This window comes from Crocuta crocuta, unplaced genomic scaffold (genome assembly GCF_008692635.1).
Source record: "Crocuta crocuta isolate KB4526 unplaced genomic scaffold, BGI_CrCroc_1.0 scaffold154, whole genome shotgun sequence".
Classification (NCBI taxonomy): domain Eukaryota; kingdom Metazoa; phylum Chordata; class Mammalia; order Carnivora; family Hyaenidae; genus Crocuta; species Crocuta crocuta.
The window spans coordinates 12386975-12407591 of record NW_027530545.1 but is presented as its reverse complement, the minus strand read 5'-3'; the positions used below and the strand labels follow the sequence as shown (position 1 = coordinate 12407591).

The window sequence follows — 20617 nt, the reverse complement described above, 5'->3', positions numbered from 1 at the left end:
TGAGTGTTTTCAAATAATTCTATTTCAGCCTTCAACTATCTCCAGCTAACTTTGATAGTAGCCAAGGGCATGTATACATTAATCTCTATCTCGGGCACATCACCCTGGAATCCAGGGTATTATCCACTCTCACTGATATTTCCTTCCTACCCTTTTCCTTCATTGAGCTTCTACTCAAACAGAAGAGTCCAGTGTAGTTTTTCTAATTTCTGTTTTTGTCTTTTCAGAAAACATCTTATGCTTTGGATTTTTGCCCAGACTCTCCTAGAAAGCAAAATATAATTGTCTTTTGTTTTTTTTTTCCATAAATTATCTATTTAGTTCAAGGCCAAGTAATCCTATAAACATATCTCACAAATTATGAAATTGATGCATGATAGTTTATGACACTATTCCCTCTATATTGAAGTTATGATTATGCTCTTTTGTCATTTACTAGATTGTGAATTTCTTGAGGGCAAAATTATGTCTTATTTATTTTTCTGTCACTGAAATTAAGCAATTAGTTACTTAGTAAATGTAAATTATAACCTGAATTGAACATTTGAACTTCAGTGTAGCTTGTGCTGTCCTGAACCAAACTTTAGTATTAAAATAACAGTTAAAAAAAATTTTTTTAAACTTATGAATAATCACAACGATAGCCCTTTCTCTGCCTTCTTTCTAAAAGGGGGAAAAGGTTTTGTTGCTTAGGACCCAAAATTTTATTTTGTTGTAGGATTGAGCAGAACCATAACTGAAAAGACCTGAAATGGGCTGTATTGATATTCAGTGACAAGATCTGAGACCTACCAGATAAAGTTAATTACGGGATCTGGAGTAGAGACTTAATATATAAAGTCAGCAAATTCTGATTTTTAAGAGATTTTATGTGGAGTGTAAAAGATTAAAACCAATAACAACAACAACAAACCAGTGTAGAAACCCTCTCTTGCATTTGTGAGATTAAGTCAATAATAACATTACTTTTCAAGGTTTCTGTGTGTATGTGACTATGTGTCTGTGTTACAATAAAATTTTATTTATAAAAATAGAAGGTGGACTAGATTTGGCCCAAGGACAATAGTGTGGAGCCTATGCTCTAGAGGGAATCAAATACTCCTCAGAAAGTAGACTGGGTCATCTATCAGCCTACTTCTAATTCAAAATTTTATGGTGTGCTGTTGTGTCTAAACACGTATTGGGATGACATGGATAGGCCTTGAGGGCATTAGGTAAGTGAGATAAGCCATACAGAGAAAGACAAATACTATGTAATATCACTAATATGTGAAATCTAAAAAAGCTGAACTTGTAGAAGCAGAATAGGTAGTTACCAGCGGCTGGTGTGATGGAGGGGTGATTGAAGAGATGTTGTTAAAGGGTAGAAACTTTCACCTAGAAGATGAATAAGTTCTTAACTTTATTTTCAGTGTTGGTGTTCCTTTTGCATGCTGTCTTATTCAGGACACAGACTTAACAGAAATGCATGTTATATGGTAACTTAACCTCTGTGGCAAAAGCCAATGGAAATGTGGGAATAAGGAAGTGGTGGTTTTGGAACCCTCATATCACACCACATTAGTGACCATGTAAACCTGACTTAACTCACCCTAAAAGCCTCCTAAGATATTTTAAACACTTCTCAAGAAATAATTTAGTTCAGAGATATTCACTGCAAAAATCAAATATTTGTAAACTCTACATTTTAAACTGTACAGGTATTTCATATGAGAACTATATTTTGTGAGATAGCAAATTTTATGTTATATTATTTTTCCTTTTTATAAAGGTGACATATGTATAGTATAATTTTTTTTTCAAATGATATAGGGTGTTGTATCAGAGAAAGATATTCAGTCTTTTCCCTGGTTCCTGGCACAGAGCTCCTAAAACCTTTGAAATTTCCTGAGTGATAAGGGTGATAGGATCTTGTGTTCTGATGAGTTGTGGGTAAGTAGCTCCTATAGCTTCAGGATAGTAGCTGGTATCCAGAAAGACCAAGTCTTACTTAGAAGTTTGGAACTTTCAGCTTCAACCTCCAGGAAGGAGAGGGAAGCTGGAGACTGAGTTAGTCACCATTTGCCAATAATTTAATCAATCAATAATATATCATGAAACCTTCTTAAAAATTCCTACTGATGAGATTCAAAGAGCTTGTCAAATACATCCACATATCAGGAGTGTAGCACACCCCAGCTCCATAGCAATAAAAACTCTTATGTTTAGGATCCTTCAAGACTTTGCCCTATATACCTCTGTATCTGGCTGTTTATTTGTATCCTTTACCATAAACAAGTAAATGTAAGTAAGGTATTATAAAATCCAAGAAAGTAGTTGTGAGAATCTCAAAATTATAGACAGACAGAAGTATGGTGACCCATACTTCTGACATCTTAGGCAGGGGATAGTTTTGTGGGACTGAGTGTTGGGAGCCATTTTGAGCCCACTAGTTGAGAAAACTCCTAGTGAGATTAAAGCAAGTTTGCACGGTCTCTTGCCAATCAGATGACGACCGATATCCACCCCCCACTCAATTATTTCTGCTTGAACACTGACCCCTAAGGTACCTTGTTGATCAATGTCGGGAGTGACTTGTCCCCTTATTCCGGCCCTGGTTTGATGATTGCACCTTGTGAATGAACTTATTGTGGGAACTTCTTCTTTTGATTATGGGAACAGACATCGTATCTCCAGAAGATCCTGTTTCCCTCCATACTTTCCCTTGAGCTTTGAACAGGCTAATGACCCTTACTCATAAAAGATTGACCTTTACATGTACAATTCTGTTTCTACCATTGCCAGGATGGTTCATACAGCTCATCCTGTTACCAGGATGTTCATACAGCTCAACATGTAAATCAACTAACCAAATATGTCTCTCATGCCCTAGCTATTCAAGAAATCATAAAACTAGACACAAAGGTAAATGCCCTTGAAGAGGCTATTCTATGTATTGGAAATGAGCTAAACTCTTTAAAGGTATGGTTGGCTCTCCGGTGCCGTAAAGAATATAACTGGAAAATCAAGTCTTTCCTGGAGACAAAGAGCCTAACTTAGAGAGAAGGAAGATAAGGGCAGAAGATAAGTTAGTACATACACCTTTGCTAACTGATGGTGTATAGCAGCCCCTTCCCTAAGGCCTACATTCCACAAACACCTTAAGTCATCTACAAACCTATGACTTAATTTTAGCATTATTAAAATGTGAACACCTTGTTATTTTCTTGGTTACTCAGCCTCACTATAATTGGGGCAGTTCTGCAAGAAGACTTCTGTAAAATCTGTTTCTGTACATTTTCCAAAAACATCTTATCACAAAGAGCTATCCATTGTAAAAATTCCATTTCCTGATGCCATGTTAACATTTGACCCATAAATAAAGACACCGAAACCGACAGGACGGAGATGCCTGCCTGGTGATCAGAAAGGATCTCGGGGCTCTCTCACTCTCTCGCCAACACGGTCCATCCTTCAGGGACCCCTGGACCTGCCGGAGCCAGCCTCAAACAACTGAGCTCTTAAATTTGTGAGGTCTGACTCTAATTGCAAGTAGTTAGTGTAAGAATTGAATTGAATTGTAGGGCACTCAGTTATTATCAGAGTCAATGTTGGTGTCAGGAGGGAAAAAAAACCTGTCAGAGAGTCAACGTATAAGAAAATTGAAACATTTACAACCCTTCTCACTCCCCAGATAAATATTTAAGATACATAGATAGATATACAAATCCACACATATAGACTTACTTTTTCTTCAAACATAGTTACACACAGAGACAAAAGGTTTGAGATCATAGCATATAGATTTTTTGTGTCAATGAATAGCATAATTATTGAAAATATTTTCTTTAATGGAATGGGAAGTCATATATATATGTGTGTGTGTGTGTGTATATATATAATTTATTTAAATAATATCAATTATTAAATTTCAATAAAATAGTCATTGTAGTGTCCTATAAGTGTAATGTCTTGGACACACTATACTAAAGAAATATCTCCCTAAAAATTGTAGCATTAAATATTAGGCTTTGACTGTCCATACACTTTTTGTCTTCTCTCCAACTAAGGTGAAACCTGAGATAATGCTAATTTCTATGAAATAGATCTAATGATATGAAAAAGTATTTATTATCTAAAATCTCAAGGTTCCATGCTCCAAGCTAGCTTTTAAAGATTCTTTTTATTAAACCAAATTTCACTGGAACAAAACTTGCAATTTATTGGAAATGGAATAAACAAGAGGATGTTGGATGACTGACTCTTTATGTAAGGTGAGATATTGTATTAATCAAAAGAGACAAAAGGAGCATAAATCAAATTCCTCATATAAACTAAAATCAATAGGATTCTGTCAGGCTGAATTAAGCAATATAGTATTATTAAGTTCAAATATTTTCTACTGTGGTTAAATGATTTTATTTATTTTTATATGAGTTCATTTTTCCTTGCACATAGAATCTAGAGTTATACAATTTTTGAGCACAGGGAGACAGTCATTCAGTACATGGGTTGAGATGCAAACTCATTTGGGATAAATACTGCATTTTCTTCATCTGCAGCTCAATACAGTGATTTGCACAAGTATATCTAATTTTTTTTATTTAATTGAATCAAAAATAAGGAGATTGTATCCTAACAAGTTAAGTGACTTATCCAATAACTAATAAAGACTTAGATATAGCTAGGCCTTAGACTTTATTTTTTATTCTAGACAATTAATAGTAGTATTATTATACCAGACTTTTCTCAACATAAATTTCTTTAATTATGTGAATGTATTGGATATGGCAGTTTTTATCTAGTGGAATTTTATAGTGGTATGGTTTATTTATATTTGAGATTCTATACTGAAATGTCCATGAAGGATAGGACACATAAAGTTAGTCACTTTAGGTCAGTGACAATTCTATGATAATCATAACAATGAATATATGTCACTAAAATGTGTCTAAATGCATAATACGAATTTATCAAGGGGAACGATTGTGCAGTTTATTGCCTTTGAGTGACTATGTGTCAAAGTAGGTTCATCAGCTGTAATTAACACTCTAGTATGGGAGGTTGATAGTGAGGGAGGCTGTGCATGTATGAGAACAGGGGTATATGTGGAATTTCTGTACCTTTCCCTCAACCTATAACTGCTCTAAAAGTAATAAGAATTTTTAAAACTCAAAAATATTAATAAGAATTAATTGATGATTAATTGAAATACTTCATCAATAAGTATTATCAAGGAAGTTAATTATATGCATGCAAAAAAAAAAAACAAACGAACAGGGGCAGAAAAAACAAAATATATAAATAATTATAATCAATATATTCTTTAATTGTACTATGAATAGTTGATAAACTACACAAATACTATAAATATTATGGGATTTATACACATGTAAAAATGAAACACATGTCAACATTACGAGGAATGGATGGCTCTAAAATTTTTATACTTTATGGAAATAATATAGTATTATTCAAAATTGTACTATGATAACCCCAGAACAATGTTTCTCAGATGAATATGATTACTCCTCTACCCCCTCACACATACCCACACACACACACACACACACACACACACACACACACACACACACATATACTTACATATACATACACAGGGTACAACCAGCAATGTCTGAAGATGTTTATGGTCATCAAAACTGAGATGTGCTACTGTCTTCTGGTATAGTCCAGGGATGTGTTACACATCTTAGAGTGCAGAGGATAGGTCCTACAACAAAGTGAGAATTGTCTGACTCAGAAATATTGTTGGTGATTAGGTGACAAATACTGTTGAAGATTTTAAAAAATTATCTTAATTTTTTAAAAGCGACATATAAAAAAAGCCAATAATGGAGATAAAATGGAATATGAAATGTTATACTCAATTATTCCAGAAATAAGTCCAGAAAAGAGAATTACAGGAATAAAGAACAATCGGAAAAATAGGAAATACCTTGTAAAATGCTAGAATCAGATCTAACTAGAATTACATTAAATCGCATTAAGATGCAATTTAGTTGACATTATATGTGAATGCTCTAAACACCTTTGATTAAAAGGCAGAAGTTTTCAGATTGCAAAAGGGAGCAAGGTTCAAATATATGCTATATGAAACTCAATTTAAATGATAATATAGATTGGTTAAAAATATTTTAATGTGAAAATATGTCCCATATAAGCATTAATTACAAACAAAGTAGCCTGGTTATAATAACAGTTAAAGTAGAATTACAACAAGGAATATTACCAGATATAAATAAGGGCATTATATGATATAAATTTTAATTAATATAGAGGACCTAGAATCCTAAATGTGTATCAGACAAAGTTTCAAAATATGGGAAGCAAAACTGATACAGCAAAATAAGAAATAGACAAATCAACAATTACAGTTGGCCAAATCAGTACTACACTCATTCATTGGTAGGACAAGCCTACAGAAATTTAATAAAAACATAGATAATCTGAACAATACTATCAACCAACATCATCTAACTGATATTTATAGACTACTTTCTACCAAGAACTGGTTACATATTATTTTCAATTGCACATGGAACATTCACTATGATAAGCAGAATTCTAGGGTATTAAAAAAATTCAAGAAATTCAAAGATTTGTTCAACATATTCAGCAAATTCTACAGAATTGTCAATGTCATGAATCACAAAGAAAAACTGAAGAAATAAATACCTCAGTTCAATATGCCTGAAATCAAAATTACTTTTTTCCACCCAACATGTTATTACATCTGATTTTCTTAATTGTAAATAGTGACAATGCCACACACACCACACTCACAGATCATTCAGAAGATGACGATAACATTTTATTGACAATCTTATTCACCAACATTCTAAGTTTACAAATTACTAAATTCTACTGATTTTACCACTGAAATATTCAAATCCACTCACTACTTTTTTAGTTTTTTTTTTTTTTATTTTTAAGAGAGAGAGAGAGAGAGAGAACATGAGTGGGAGAGGAGCAGAGAGAGGAGAGAGAGAAATAGAAAGTGCCCTTCTATTTCTCTGAACATTAAGTTCCCACCACCCTCCCCATTTATTAGGTTATTTACACGATTACTTATATACCTCTGTACTTTTGCTTATGCCTGAAACATCTCTTACTCCATCTCCACCACCAAATCTATACTCATTCTTTATGCCATGCTTGGAAATCAACTCCTCTGGAAAGCCCTTTACCAATCACTATGCCCCCAGCAACATCTTAGCATTTCTTTTATTCTCTCTTATGAAAATGGCATGGAAATGATATGAGGGTTAAACAATATAAGTAATGATATGTTTGTTTCACTAGTTGTTAAACTATGCTTTCTTACATAGTTGAACCATATACCATTATACATATTCCAGGTCCAAGGATATATTGCATATACCAGGCATATGTTTGTTTAATGAATAAATATGAAATTCAAATTTTAAGAACATCATTTAGAATTCATTTGCTGCATTATGAAATAACTATTTATGAAGAGGTTATCTAGAAAGTACTTTTGTTAGTTTACTTGTCTTAAGGTTGAACTACCTTGGAGAAAATTTTATTATGTTTTAGAACAGACTTTATTTATAATCTACTTTCAGAACTTCTGTATCAGCCTGATTGGAACATCTATATTACCAGTACTACAAATAGGCTTCTGCAATTCGTATTACCACCAGTGTACCTGATTCCAGAAATAAGATGCTTTGCTTTGTTTTATTTCTCTTTTTCCTTAGCAATTTACATCAATGGCAATAGCCACACTTTTCATATTGTGCATTTTTAACCTCATTTCCCTTACCAGTAAAATAATTTAATTAGATCAGATGATTTCTAATGTTCCATTTAATTCCTAATATGTGTCATGTGCTGATATTTGCATATGATCTCTGGCAGCAGCCACAGATTTGGTGTGTTATTTTACCCATTTACATTTACTATCAGCATTTAAATTTCTGCTCCTTGTTTAATGGAAATATTGTTAAAATATTCAGTTCATCCAGGATAGTGGTGCCTTTTACTTTTCAAGACTTTAGCAGGATATGCATGAAATTTCCACAACTGAAAAACTGAGCCAGTGATCCATTCTTAGCCTCTAACTAGTTGTTATAAGAATTTGTTAATATTTTAAATGTGTTCAATTCATATTTCCCCTTTCCCTTGAATTCCCAATGTGACTTTCCCTTCTCTGCCTTTACATGGAAAATGAATACTGATGAGAAAAATTTGATTTGATTTTATAAAATTATATTTATTCTTTGCTTCATCCGTTTTAACCAATACCTTTCCTCATTATGTATTCCAATTTTCTCATATCTTTCATCCACACTAATATAATTAGCTATAGCTGATTTGTTAGGCTAGAATATTTCCTTTCTATGCCTTGATATTTTTGAAGAGATGTTCTCCTCTTCCTCCTATTCATCTTCACCATTCTTATCATCATCATCATCATCATCTATCAATAGCAATAATAAAATAATAATAATATGTTATTATTAAGTACCTTTTATGGGTCAGAAAGCATTCTGAGTGTTTTGCAATGTTTTTATGTCACTATACTATCACTACAATGAATGATATGATGAAGTGAATATTATTAAATTCAATTTATAGATAAGAAAATCGAGACTCAGAAAGATAAAGTAATTTATCTAAGCTTTTATTGTTAGTAAATGGAGAAATCTGGATATGTGAAAAGAAAGGTCTGACTCCAAACCACATTTTACAGGTTCATATTTCTACTTAATAGATTTAATTTAAAATAAACAAACAGGGACACACCTGGGTGGCTCAGTCAGTTAAGCATCCAACTTCCACTCAGGTCATGATCTCACTCTTCCTGAGTTTGAGCCCTACCTGTGGCTCTGTGCTGACAGCTCAGGGCATGGAGCCTGCTTCAAATTCTGTGTCTCCCTCTTTCTCTGGCCCTACCCCACTTGCACTCTGTCTCTCTCAAAAATAAATAAACATTAAAAAAATAAAAATAAAATAAACTTGTGCATTATGAGGGTTTCCAAGTGAACATTTTATTAATAAATCTGTATGGAATTTTAGAAAGCTGAGACCAAAATCATAAAATTTGAATGTAAGGAAAGAAGCAGTTTGTCCATGACAGCGCTGTCTAGCCTTACACTCCCCTCATTGAGTGTATCTCTAGGGATTCAGTTTTTCCCTCTTTCAAAAAGGAAAATATTGTTTACCTGTATGAATTTTGTAAAGATGATAGTTGGTATTGTCATTTCATATGAACTTAAAAAAAAATAGTATATGGTTTTGAAACAGGTCAAAGTTAGAATTGCTTTTATTTGATTCTCAAAAAAGTATTTCAACTAGTTTTTTACAAGATGATTTTTTCTGAATTATTATATATTGACGCATACTAAGTGGTCAATTAAGAGACTTCTAATCTGGACAAGATGGTGTAGAATTATTTTTCTCTGTATCCTTCCTCTAAAGACAACTATATACCCTGGAAAGGGTACAAGACACAACCAAAGAACTCTGAAGAGTGGTAAGAAGGACACTGGGAATGGGGGGAAAAACAGAGTGGCAGGGCATTTTGTGTTTCCCCATCCAACAGAAGAAGGCCACCCAGAGCCAGCATTTCCCAAATCCTAAATTAGCAATAGAAGGCAAGTCATTCCTCCCTAAACAGAATTCCCTCTGACAAAAACAGGGAAGCCGGATACTACTAGAAAAGGGGATCGGTTGGAAGCTGTGACAGAAATAACGAGTCAGAGAGGTACTCTTATGTTCCACTTGGACTGAAACCCCCCCTTATTCACTAAGAGATACCCAAATTGGCAGGCACGCAAAGCTGGGAGAAAGAGCCAATATATAGGAGGTGGCCTGATCCAGGAAGCCTCATTGTCCCTGCTGTATCCGCACTCACCTCCCCTAACCAGCAAAGGAGAGTAGGCAGCTAGACCTGGAAAAATGGATGCAACCACATCAAGCATCCTGGTCCAAGAAGTTCTTTTGCTTCAGTGAAACCCAGATTCTTCCTCTCTGCCAGTAGCCACTGGGTTGGGCTCCTGTGGCAAAGACCCAGCTACATCAAGAGACTCAGTCTGGGAAGCACCTATATTGCTGCAGGCACAAGACTTTCCTCTCCCATCTGGAAAAACAATGAAAAGGAGGGGCCCCAGTAAGGGAATCCCACTATACCCTCCCTGCTGAGAGATACCTGGCAGCCAAGACTAAGGAAAATCCTTCCATACCCCTGAGGCAGCACTAGCAGGGAATAGAAGGAGCCACTGTAGCAACAGCTGAACCAGATTGATAAAACAAAACAAAACAAAACAAACAAACAAACAAAAAAACAACCACAACGTCTCTGATAACTAAACTAACATTGGTACCATTGCCCACAAACATAGGCCAAGTTCCAGGTGCTAAATCTATCCACTAAAATAAAAAGAAATGCTAAATAGAAACCAGATTTTCCTAACACAAGAGACCAAAGGTCCAGTACACAGTAAAAAAAATCACCCATCATAGCAAGAACCAAGAAAATACAACTTGAGTAAGAAAAGCCAATCAACTTATGCCAACACCAAAATCAATCATTTGTTGGAATTAGCTGACAAGACTTTTAAAGCAGGTGTCAAATAAAAATAGTTCAACAGATGATATAAAAACTCTTTAAATAACTTAAAAAATAGGAAATCTCAGCAAAGACATAGAATTCATAGAAATAAAGCAAGTTAAAAGTATAAAACTCAAAAATACAGTAAGAGGGTATAAAAATCTTGGGTGGGCTCAATTGTAGAATGGAGATGACAAATAATAGCACCAGTGAACAATATAATTGATTCAATCTGAACAATAGACCATAAGCAGAAGCAACAGCAACAAAAGCATGAACAGAGACTCAGGGACCTGGGAAACACAAAAATGACCCAATATTTGTATCATTGGAAGAAGAGAAAGAAATTGGGATGAAAGAGTATTTTTAAAAGCGGTGGCTGTAAACTTCTCAAATTGTTAACAGACCAACCTATAGTTGAGCTGAGTGAATTTCTTACAGACAAACCCAAAGAAATCTGTGTCAAAACACATTATAACTAAACTTTTGAAAATTTAAGAAATAAATACTTAAAGCAGCTGAGATGGATGACACATTACCCATTGGGAACATCAGTTTGGATCGGGATGGTTTTCTCATCTGAAGCTGTGGAGTGCAAAAGGAAGTGGCACAGTATTTTCTAAGTGCTGCAAGAAAACAATTGCAGCTACGAATGCTATAGTACCTGGTGGAACTCTCCTTTAGGAATAAAGAGGACACAAAAACAAAGCAAAGCAAATCAAAGTTTGTCACTAGCAGACTTACCCTACAGGTTGGCTAAATGAAGTTCTTCAAACAGAAAGGAAACAATAAAAAAAAGGAATCATGGATTAGGAAGGAAGAAGGAACAGCAGAAAGAGAGGAAGAAACAATTCCTTTTTCTTGAGTTTTATAAATCATATATGATGATTGAAACAAAAATCATAACACCATCTCATACTCAAGACAATGATATTTAAACATATGACCTAAATGGATGTCAGATTTCCACACTTCACTTAAATTGGTGAAATATTGATGCCAGTAGCCTATTGTACGTCACACACACATATATATATTTTAATACACAGAGCCACCACTATGAAAACTATACCAAGGGATCCTCTCAAACACATTTTAAATAAATGAAGATGGAATATTAAAAAATATGCCTAAAACCCTACAGTAAAGCAGGGGAAGAGTAACCTAGGTATGAGAACCAGAAGAAACAAATGGAAAGTAAATAAAATAGCAGATTGAACCTGTAACATATCAATAGTTATCTCAAATGTAAATCCTCTAAATACAACAATCAAAAGACAGATTGGCAGAATGGATACAAAAAGATGACTTGAACTATACACACGCTTTTTGCAGCAAAGGATTAACATAGTAGACCCAAGGTTGTTATCCTTAAAAAAACCATCTTGTAAGATTGACCCCCACCTCAAGTCTTGGAATTTGATTTTCTCTGATAAATGCCTCTCTGTGCCTAAACTATGCAAATAGTATGGTCTATACCAAACACTTGCTTCTGGTTGAGGGTGGGAGGGGAGAGCTGAAATTTTGGTACATGCCTAGCAGTAGATGCCTAGTTATCACAACACATTGCCTGAGGAATTAAGCACTTACTGTATGACTCCACTGGGAGAGGACTCTGCTTCAATAGCTGCACCTGGTTTTCTCTGAATTTTACTCCATGTGACTTTCCCTTTGCTAACTAAATCCTATCTCTAATATATCATAGCTATAAATCTGACTATATGCTGAATCTTGTGAATACTGCTAACAAATGATCACATGGGGGATGGTGTTGAGAACACCCAACACAAAATAACTTCAAATTCAACAACTTAATTTGAAAGTAAAAATATATCTCTATATTCAAATATGTGTATGTATACATGTGTGTATATATATGTATATATGCATATATAATGTAAATATTAAGCAAGAAGAGCATAGCAGGAGTGGCTATATTAACATATAATATAGTAGATTTCAGGGCAAAGAAAATACTAGAGACAAAGAGGGTCATTAAATATTGATAAAACAATAAATACACCAGGAAGTCATATCATCCTAAATATAGAACATGTACTATTGGGAGAAACTGGGCAAAGTGTTCAAGGAATTTCTCTGTATCTTTCTTGTAACTGCATGTAAATCTACAATGATCTCAATAAAAGTTTTAATTAAAACTAGAAAATAAAAGTCAATTAATCCATAAGGCTTATAGTGAAAAATGTTTGGGGTTGAAAATCATTATTCACTTAGTGCCACAAAGGAATAACTTCATCGACTCTTATAAGAACAATGATACTGGATTTGTCTACATAGGTTTGTCCCCTCACCCCTACTCCCACTTAAGAATGTTAAGATTTCCTCATTGTATCTAAGTTTTGATAATTTTTTATTCACTTTGTTTGATTCAGGCATCTCTAATGTGAAAGTATTTAACTCAGAGAAATTTTCTTGTATTAATATTATTATTATTGATAAGTTTCTCTGACTTTTTCAATAGTTGATATTTTTATCTCGTATCTTTACTGTCATATTTTTAATTAAATTTATTTTTATGTCTTATATTCAGGGAGGTTTCTTGAAATGTATCTTTTAATTTCCAGGAAACCCTACTTATTTTGTGATTATTTTTTCTTAGTATCTTTTTAAACTAATGCAATACACACATATATATGTAAATGTGTATATAGATATATATGTTCTCTGAAGATTTTAATTAGAATTTTGGTTTGTGTTATTTAGGTTTTTTGGGTTTTTGTTTTTTTTTTCCGTTTCCTAACTTCAGTCTCCTTCAGAACTGATTTTCTTGTTTATCTTGGCCTTTGTCATTCATGTTAAGGTTATTTTTTTGGGTGGGGACCAACAGTTAATTATTCATATTTAAGTGAGGCAAAGAAAGGTTGGTTTGCAGTTATGTATATGTATGTGAGTTTTGTTGCCTGGAGGAAGTATCTTCTGCCACAGGGTCATTTTGCTGGGGAACCCTTCAGTGCAAGGAAAGGAATGGAAGGACTAATGCCTAATATTTCTGCCCAAGTAAGTCATCCTTAACATTTTGTTTTTTTTAAANTTTTGTGTGGGGACCAACAGTTAATTATTCATATTTAAGTGAGGCAAAGAAAGGTTGCTTTGCAGTTATGTATATGTATGTGAGTAAGGCAATAAAGCCTTATTTTTAGATGGTCCCATTTTGGGGTGGAATTGTAGACAGGCAGGGGCAACCCATCCTGTGACCTTGCAGTCAACCCTACTTTGCACTCTTGCCTTCTATAGCCTTCCAGACAGTTTAGCTAGCTCATCAGTTAGCCCCTTATGCTTGTCAACTAGACTATAGCTTTCTCGTGTCATCAGTCAACACTGTGTCTACTGTTTTCTATATTCTAGAAATTTACTGCCTTTCTTATTTTTTCATGGCCTCCATTTGATATTATTTATTGTAGTGGTTTATACTACTTACTGTTTTACCGTTATTTTAACGATGGGTCAAGAGAAAGAGGAAATATGTATTTGTGTTGTCTGCAATTTTCAAACATTAGTCACCATTAAAATAGTCTCGATATAAAAATATAACTGTTGTACATTTTACCAATGGTAATTTAAAAATCAATAAAAATTTTTCTTCATCCCCAGAAATATAATAAAAAACTAAAGCCATAATTAGATTTTGCCAAGCTAGCAAGTAATTGAATCATGGATATCTTTCACTTTACAATTCATGTTTCATTTGATTTTTAGCTACAAGCCTTTCATGATTAAAATAAGTAAATTCAATTTCTTCTAAAGTATTTTAAAATCCTAACTAGAAAGAGTTTTGTTTATCTATAAAAAAGTGTTTTCCCATATTATATTTTACTAAGTAAATGCTAGGCACACAGTATTTAATCAATTAATACTTCTTTGTAGAAAACCACAAGTGTAATTTTAATGTGCAGTGATGTGCAATTTTGTGTTCTGTAAATCTCAGTTGGTTTTCTAACATCATCCCTCCCACCCCAAAATCAATCTCCCTTCCAACCTTGTCATAAGTTTCACTGACAGTAGAGTCACTCATTTCAGTGGAGCAGAAAAGTAAAAGCAGAATCATTGTTTGGAACTACTGGCACATTGTACATTTATTTTATTTAGTTCAAGAACCAAAACATCTAAGTCATCTTAACCATGCCAATAATAGCAAAATATGTTCTGAGCCCTTCAATCTCTTAACAGCTACAAAACTTCAATTATATACTTTTTCCCCCTTCTTCCTGACATCCTATTTCTCAGTGAGGCCATTCTGTATAACTGTGTTTCTGATTAGAAGCCTGGAACAAAGGCGATGATGAAAATAATAACCAAAGAAAACATTTAGAAAAACACTACCAATTTAACTACTTTTGGTGAAGCCTTTTATTAAGGTATAGTATTATTTATCATTTGGAGGGCCACTATTAATATTCAATTAGCAGTGAAGAAAGAGAAGAACAGAAAACTTTGTGTTAAGACAGCTTGACTTTGAATAACTAAACATTGACATGTGGCTTTCTCTTGTTTCTCTTAATAACTACAAAAAAAGGAAAAAAAAAGATGAAATTTCTCAGGAAGGAAAAAGAAAGTCCAAAGCAAAGCAGCAACTCAATATAATTTTGCAGTTATAAAATCATTGTGAAGGTCTAACTCTTTCAAAGTCCAGCTTAACCCAGGGAATAGCTTACTTCCCATGGTGTGAATTATAAAAATATAAAATCCCAATTTTAGTTTTTCTTGCCAGTAGACCTTAGAGGTTTGAGGAAGCAGAGTAGGGTAGGAAAGGATATTAGGTTGTTTCAGTATTTTTCAAGATTATTCTTATTTATCAACTACAATAACTGAATAAGCAGTTGTTATTTTGGGTGTTACTTCTATTGTTATACATCTAGAAATATTATTTCTTGCTCATGTAATAATCAGGCTAAAGCCTCTTGTTTTAGTATAAACTATTTTTTATAATGAGGGGTCACCTATTATAATAAACATTTTACCATATCTAGAACTTAATATAATGAGAATTTATTTCTAGCTAATAACACAGTCCAAATCAAGGGGCTTTGTTCCATGGTATCATTCTAAAGATCCATTTTCGGTGTTGTTTTTACTTTTTGTTTTGTTTTGTTTTGTTATTTTGTTTTTACAAATATATCTTTGAAATTAGTTGAGGAGAAGGGAAATAGCTATTTTGATCATTGGCATCTTTCTTAAAAGATTTTATTACTTGTTAAGATCTCATCCTCAGGACACCCAGATTCTAGCTCTGTAGCTAAATGCCTGTCATTTTAAATATACTTTTTCTTTTCTTGGCTGTATTTTCAGTAATCCAGAGCCTAAACAAGACATGGTCATGCAGGATTAAGAGTTTTCTCCCTCTACACATTAAGAAAGGAAGGAAAGAGAGAGAGAAAGAGAGAGAAGCAAAATGAAACAAAACCAGTCTAGGCTGCCTTCATGGGCATATGACCTATGTAGATGCAGAAGTCTCCTCTGTCAAAAAAGCACTGTGCTCAGTTCTGCTACTGACGTCTTGAAATGCTTACACATTTTATCTTTGAACTTGTGTCATACAAGTTATGTCAAAGGGTCAGTGGAGCAAGTGCCCAAACAGAAGTTTGATGTAAAATATGTGTGTCTGCATCCTTTCCTTGCAGCACGTTTCCATATGAATGTTGTTCATAGTGCTCAGTGATCACAGAGTTCCCGTTAGCTGTCCCAGACTAGTGACCCAGAATTTCTTGGCACTGCTACATCCTTACTGAATCCTCTAATTCTTTGTGGCAAAGGAAAAAGGAGAACCATGAGAATTGTGATGTTTTAATTTAATTTAATTATTTTTAGGGTCCATCCCCCAAAGTGGCATAACTAAGCTCTGTCAATGTCACTGGGCAGACCTCAGTCTTATAGTCTCAGTAGGAATATCTACATAATTTGAGGGCCCAGTAAAAAATGAAAATGTGGAAGCTCTTGGTCAAACATAATTGAAAATTTCATGACTATAACGACAGAGCATTGAATCAACCACAGAGCTTTTTTTTTAAATTTTTTAATGTTTTTTATTTCTGAGCGAGAGAGAGAGAGAGACAGCGTGGGCAGAGGAGGGTCAGAGGGAGACGGAGATGCAGAATTGGAAGCAGGCTACAGGCTCTGAGCTGGCAGTCAGCACAGAGACTGACGCAGGGCTCGAACCCATGAACCATGAGATCATGATCTGAGCTGAAGTCGGATGCTTAACCCACTAAGCCACCCAGGCGCCCCCACAGAGCTTTTTTAAGTGCAGGTCATAATGTGACTGTGCAGTCCACCTGCCCATGTAGATGGCCTGAAGTTTCACTTAAATTCCAGGGACTCTGAGAAATGTGGTTCAAATGTGTATACAGCAAAAAAAGGCAATGGTGTTTGGTAAGCATATTACCAAACAAAGGCTGCTATAACAAATTGCCACAAACATAGTGGCCTCAATAATACAGATTTATTATTTTATAGTTCTGGAAAACAGAAATCTTAAATGAGTCTCTATGGGCCCAAATCAAGCTGTTGGCAGACCTGTGCTCCTTTATGGAAGTTCTAAGGAAAATCTATTTGCTTTTTCCAACTTCTAGAGACCAGCACATTCCTTGGTTCCTACACCATTCTTCCATTTTCCAACTTTGCATCTTCCTGATGGTCCTTCCTTAGTCACATCTCTGTCTGAGTATAGTTTGTTATACATTGTAAGGACCCACCCATGTTGATTCTGTTTGCCCACCTGGATAAACCAGAATAATCTCTTCACTTTAAGATCTTTGATTTAATTACATGTGCATGGTCCCGTTTGCCATATAAAGTAACCTATTCACAGGTCCCAGGGATTAGGGCGGGTACCCAAATTCTGATTTGAGAGCCAATATTCTGCCATCACAGCAAGCATACAGCCTTGTTTCCACTACAACCTGCTATATCGTAAGATTTAGTATGAATTATTTCCTTAATGAACTCTACCCAAAGAAGTTTAGTTTCTGAAAGCAATTAGTCCTAATTAAACAGTGTGTCATCATGAGAACTATGGCTCCAGTGATAGCTCTGGTGCTGTCCTCTCGTTATACGTTCTCCCTGAAATGTTTTTCTTTTCAAGATCATGTGACTCCTATTTTTTAAAAAATACCTATTAAATCACTCAGTCCTAGATCTCTTTTTCTACCTCTGTTCCTCTGTCCCACCTAATCTTATTTCTAAAAAACAAACAAACAAAACAAACAAGACAAAAAACACACAGCTATTTGAATTACATGAAGATTGAATTAATGAAGTTGAATCAAGGGGGAGAAAAACAAGGAAAAAATGTATGTGTATATATACCTAGTCAAGAGTTAAATCTAGTACCCATAACTATTTTCTTAAAATCATCTCTTTTATGTTACATGCAGTCATTTTGAATTTTGATAAAATGTAGCCTGCCAACTCATGCAGAATTTTTTTCAAGCAATTCATTGGTAACCCCCCCCAACAGCAACAAAAAACCACTTATCTTTTCTCTCATTTTTTAATTACTAGCAGCAAAATTGTTTATGAAATGTTTAGGGACATATTCAGACAATGTAGTGGGGTTCAATGAAAGAAAAATCACATTTTACTCTTCCTTGGGCAACTTTGATTTAATTCAACTATTTCTGAAAAAATGAAAATCCTGCTTGAATGCCCTCTGCTTGATTTCCATTATGTTTCATTTCTTGTTTCTTTATTAATAGGAGAATTTAGAGAAAGAATGAGGATTCACATTTGAATAAAGAAAGAGAATAAATGGGAGGAGCAGTTCTAGACATTTTATTTTCCCCTCATCTTACCTCACTTGTGTCAGAAATAATGATAGGCACTCTGTGAGATGAACTCACCAAATACAGTCTGTGGTAATGGCTAAAATATACCTGTAGAAAAGGAAGAAAAATGATCCTCAGGTGCAAGTGACTCTTAGATCATGTTTGTTTATCGAGAAATTTTAATAACATTAGATAAAAAAAGTAAAATTTTCATTGTATACATGGGTATTAGAATAAGTTACTTAAGTATTTTAGTATTAGGCAACTTTCACCAACTTTTGCAATGATGATAAGCAACCCCAACATCTTAACAGCATATAATGACATTAGTTTCATTCTTGGTTGATGTGTCTACGATTGTCATCTACTTTGCCTCTATTCTATATGCCATCGCCTTTCAGAGCAGAGAATAAAGATAGACCCCCGTCTGTGATGTAGTATTCTTATGGCAAAGGGAAAAGAACAAGAGTTTGTGGAAACAGACAATAGCACATAAAGCTTCCTCTAAGAATAGGCTTGTACTACTTCTGATTCGTTTTATTGGCTGACGTAAGTCACATTGGCATACTTGACATTGAAGAAAGGAAATATATTTCACCTGCAGTGAAGCAATGCAAGATATATTGCAATGTGTCAGGATATGTATACCTCCAAGACAAAAAGAAAGAGAAGCAAATGATTTGGAATCATAATTCAATCAACCACACAAATAGTAGAAGGAAGTTATTTTTTTTCTTAAAGCACTGAGTTCCTCAAATTATATATCCTATGTTATAAAAGTTACAGAAATTAACATAGAAAATTAAAGTAGAAACATTTTGATATGTTTAAGGTAGTTACAAATTTTAAGAGCTAGTGTAAAATTCAGAGAAAGCTGGAGTATTCATTGCAATACTACTATTTTCCCCCTAGGGAGAAAAATACTTGAATCAAAGAATACTAGTTTTGTACCTCAAGTATATTCTGTTTTTCTTAGAAAGGAATTACTAGTTTATTGCTTGGCTGTGTGCCCATAGAAGCAATTACATTTCTCAGGCTCCGTTGCAGCTAAGGTGGTCAATTACACATAAGTGGGAGTTGACAGATGGCACTTCTGAGAAAATTCCTTGAGGGAGAGACAGAGGGCTAATTTGTACCTTTTTGCCACCCTTTTCCTTTCCATTTGCTTCTTCCTGTCTAGAACTGAGACCCAATGAATAAGATCTGTAGTTATTTTGGACTGTGACTTTGAAGATGGAAGCTGAGTGCTAAATTCTTGGGGCTATTGAAGGTGTCTGACTCTTTGCTGGCAATAGACAGCTTTCCTATCAGTCCTGGAGGGCTGAACTCTGTTTCCTTTATGACAGGGCAATATAACTTATTTTGATTTTGTATTTCTCTTACTAGCAGCTGGACATAATTACTATATAAGACTAATTAAAGAATATTGATTTAAAATTGAAGGAAGCTCATTGCAGCTTTTCTCACAGAGATCTGTATGGACATTTAACTGGGAAATAAAATGATGCAGGATAAGATGCCAAAGAGAGCAAGGCAAGATTATAATGCCCAAGGCTAGGGGAAAGATTGAAACAGTGCTACTATTCAGCCAAATGAGTAAAACAAAACAAATATTGTTGTATTAAATAAGATTGTGACTGCATGAAACTTAAACATATATATGGAGACATATATATATATGTATATGGAGACATATATATGTGTGTGTGTATATATATGGAGAGAGAGAGAGATCACATATGGATACACAAAAATTCACATATATAAATAAATTAAAATATTGTATTTTTTAGGTAGGGTCAAGTCAAATGGACTCCTCAGATCCTTAAATTGGGACACTATAGAACTTTGAGCCCTTAGTTAAATAGATTGATAAAATGTTCTCTCTTTGGGCCACTTGGCACCATTGTCAGTCATTCTACAGATTTCTCAACAATAGCTACCCCCAAACAATGGGGACTCTTCAGATGGGTCTGTTGGTAATGGGATTGGGATTTGTGTACATACAAGTGCCCCTGTTTTTTTAAACCTATTATTCCAATATTCTTCCCTCTGTTAGTTCCTATTAGATATAAAACCAGAAAAAAAATAAATAAATGGAACTTCTCATTCCATTCTGCAGAATCTCTGTTCCAAGTATCCAGGATCCTTTCCAGACAGTGGGCTAAGCAGGCACATCTCAGCATTTCTTAAGTCCCTTGATGTGCTGTCTTTGTCTATGCCCTGATGTTACCCTTTCTCATTTACTCATCATCAG

General features: G+C 34.4%; 1 long non-coding RNA gene across 3 annotated transcripts in view; it reads right to left on the bottom strand.

Annotated features, from left to right (window-relative positions):
• The window catches only part of LOC144234506 (uncharacterized), a 106954-nt gene that overhangs the window by 7218 nt on the left and 79119 nt on the right, over positions 1–20617 (bottom strand). For all 3 annotated transcript variants that reach the window (XR_013335988.1, XR_013335987.1, XR_013335989.1), the window contains one exon: positions 5587–5713. This is a non-coding gene — a long non-coding RNA (uncharacterized LOC144234506). The remainder of the gene's footprint in view (positions 1–5586; positions 5714–20617) is intronic.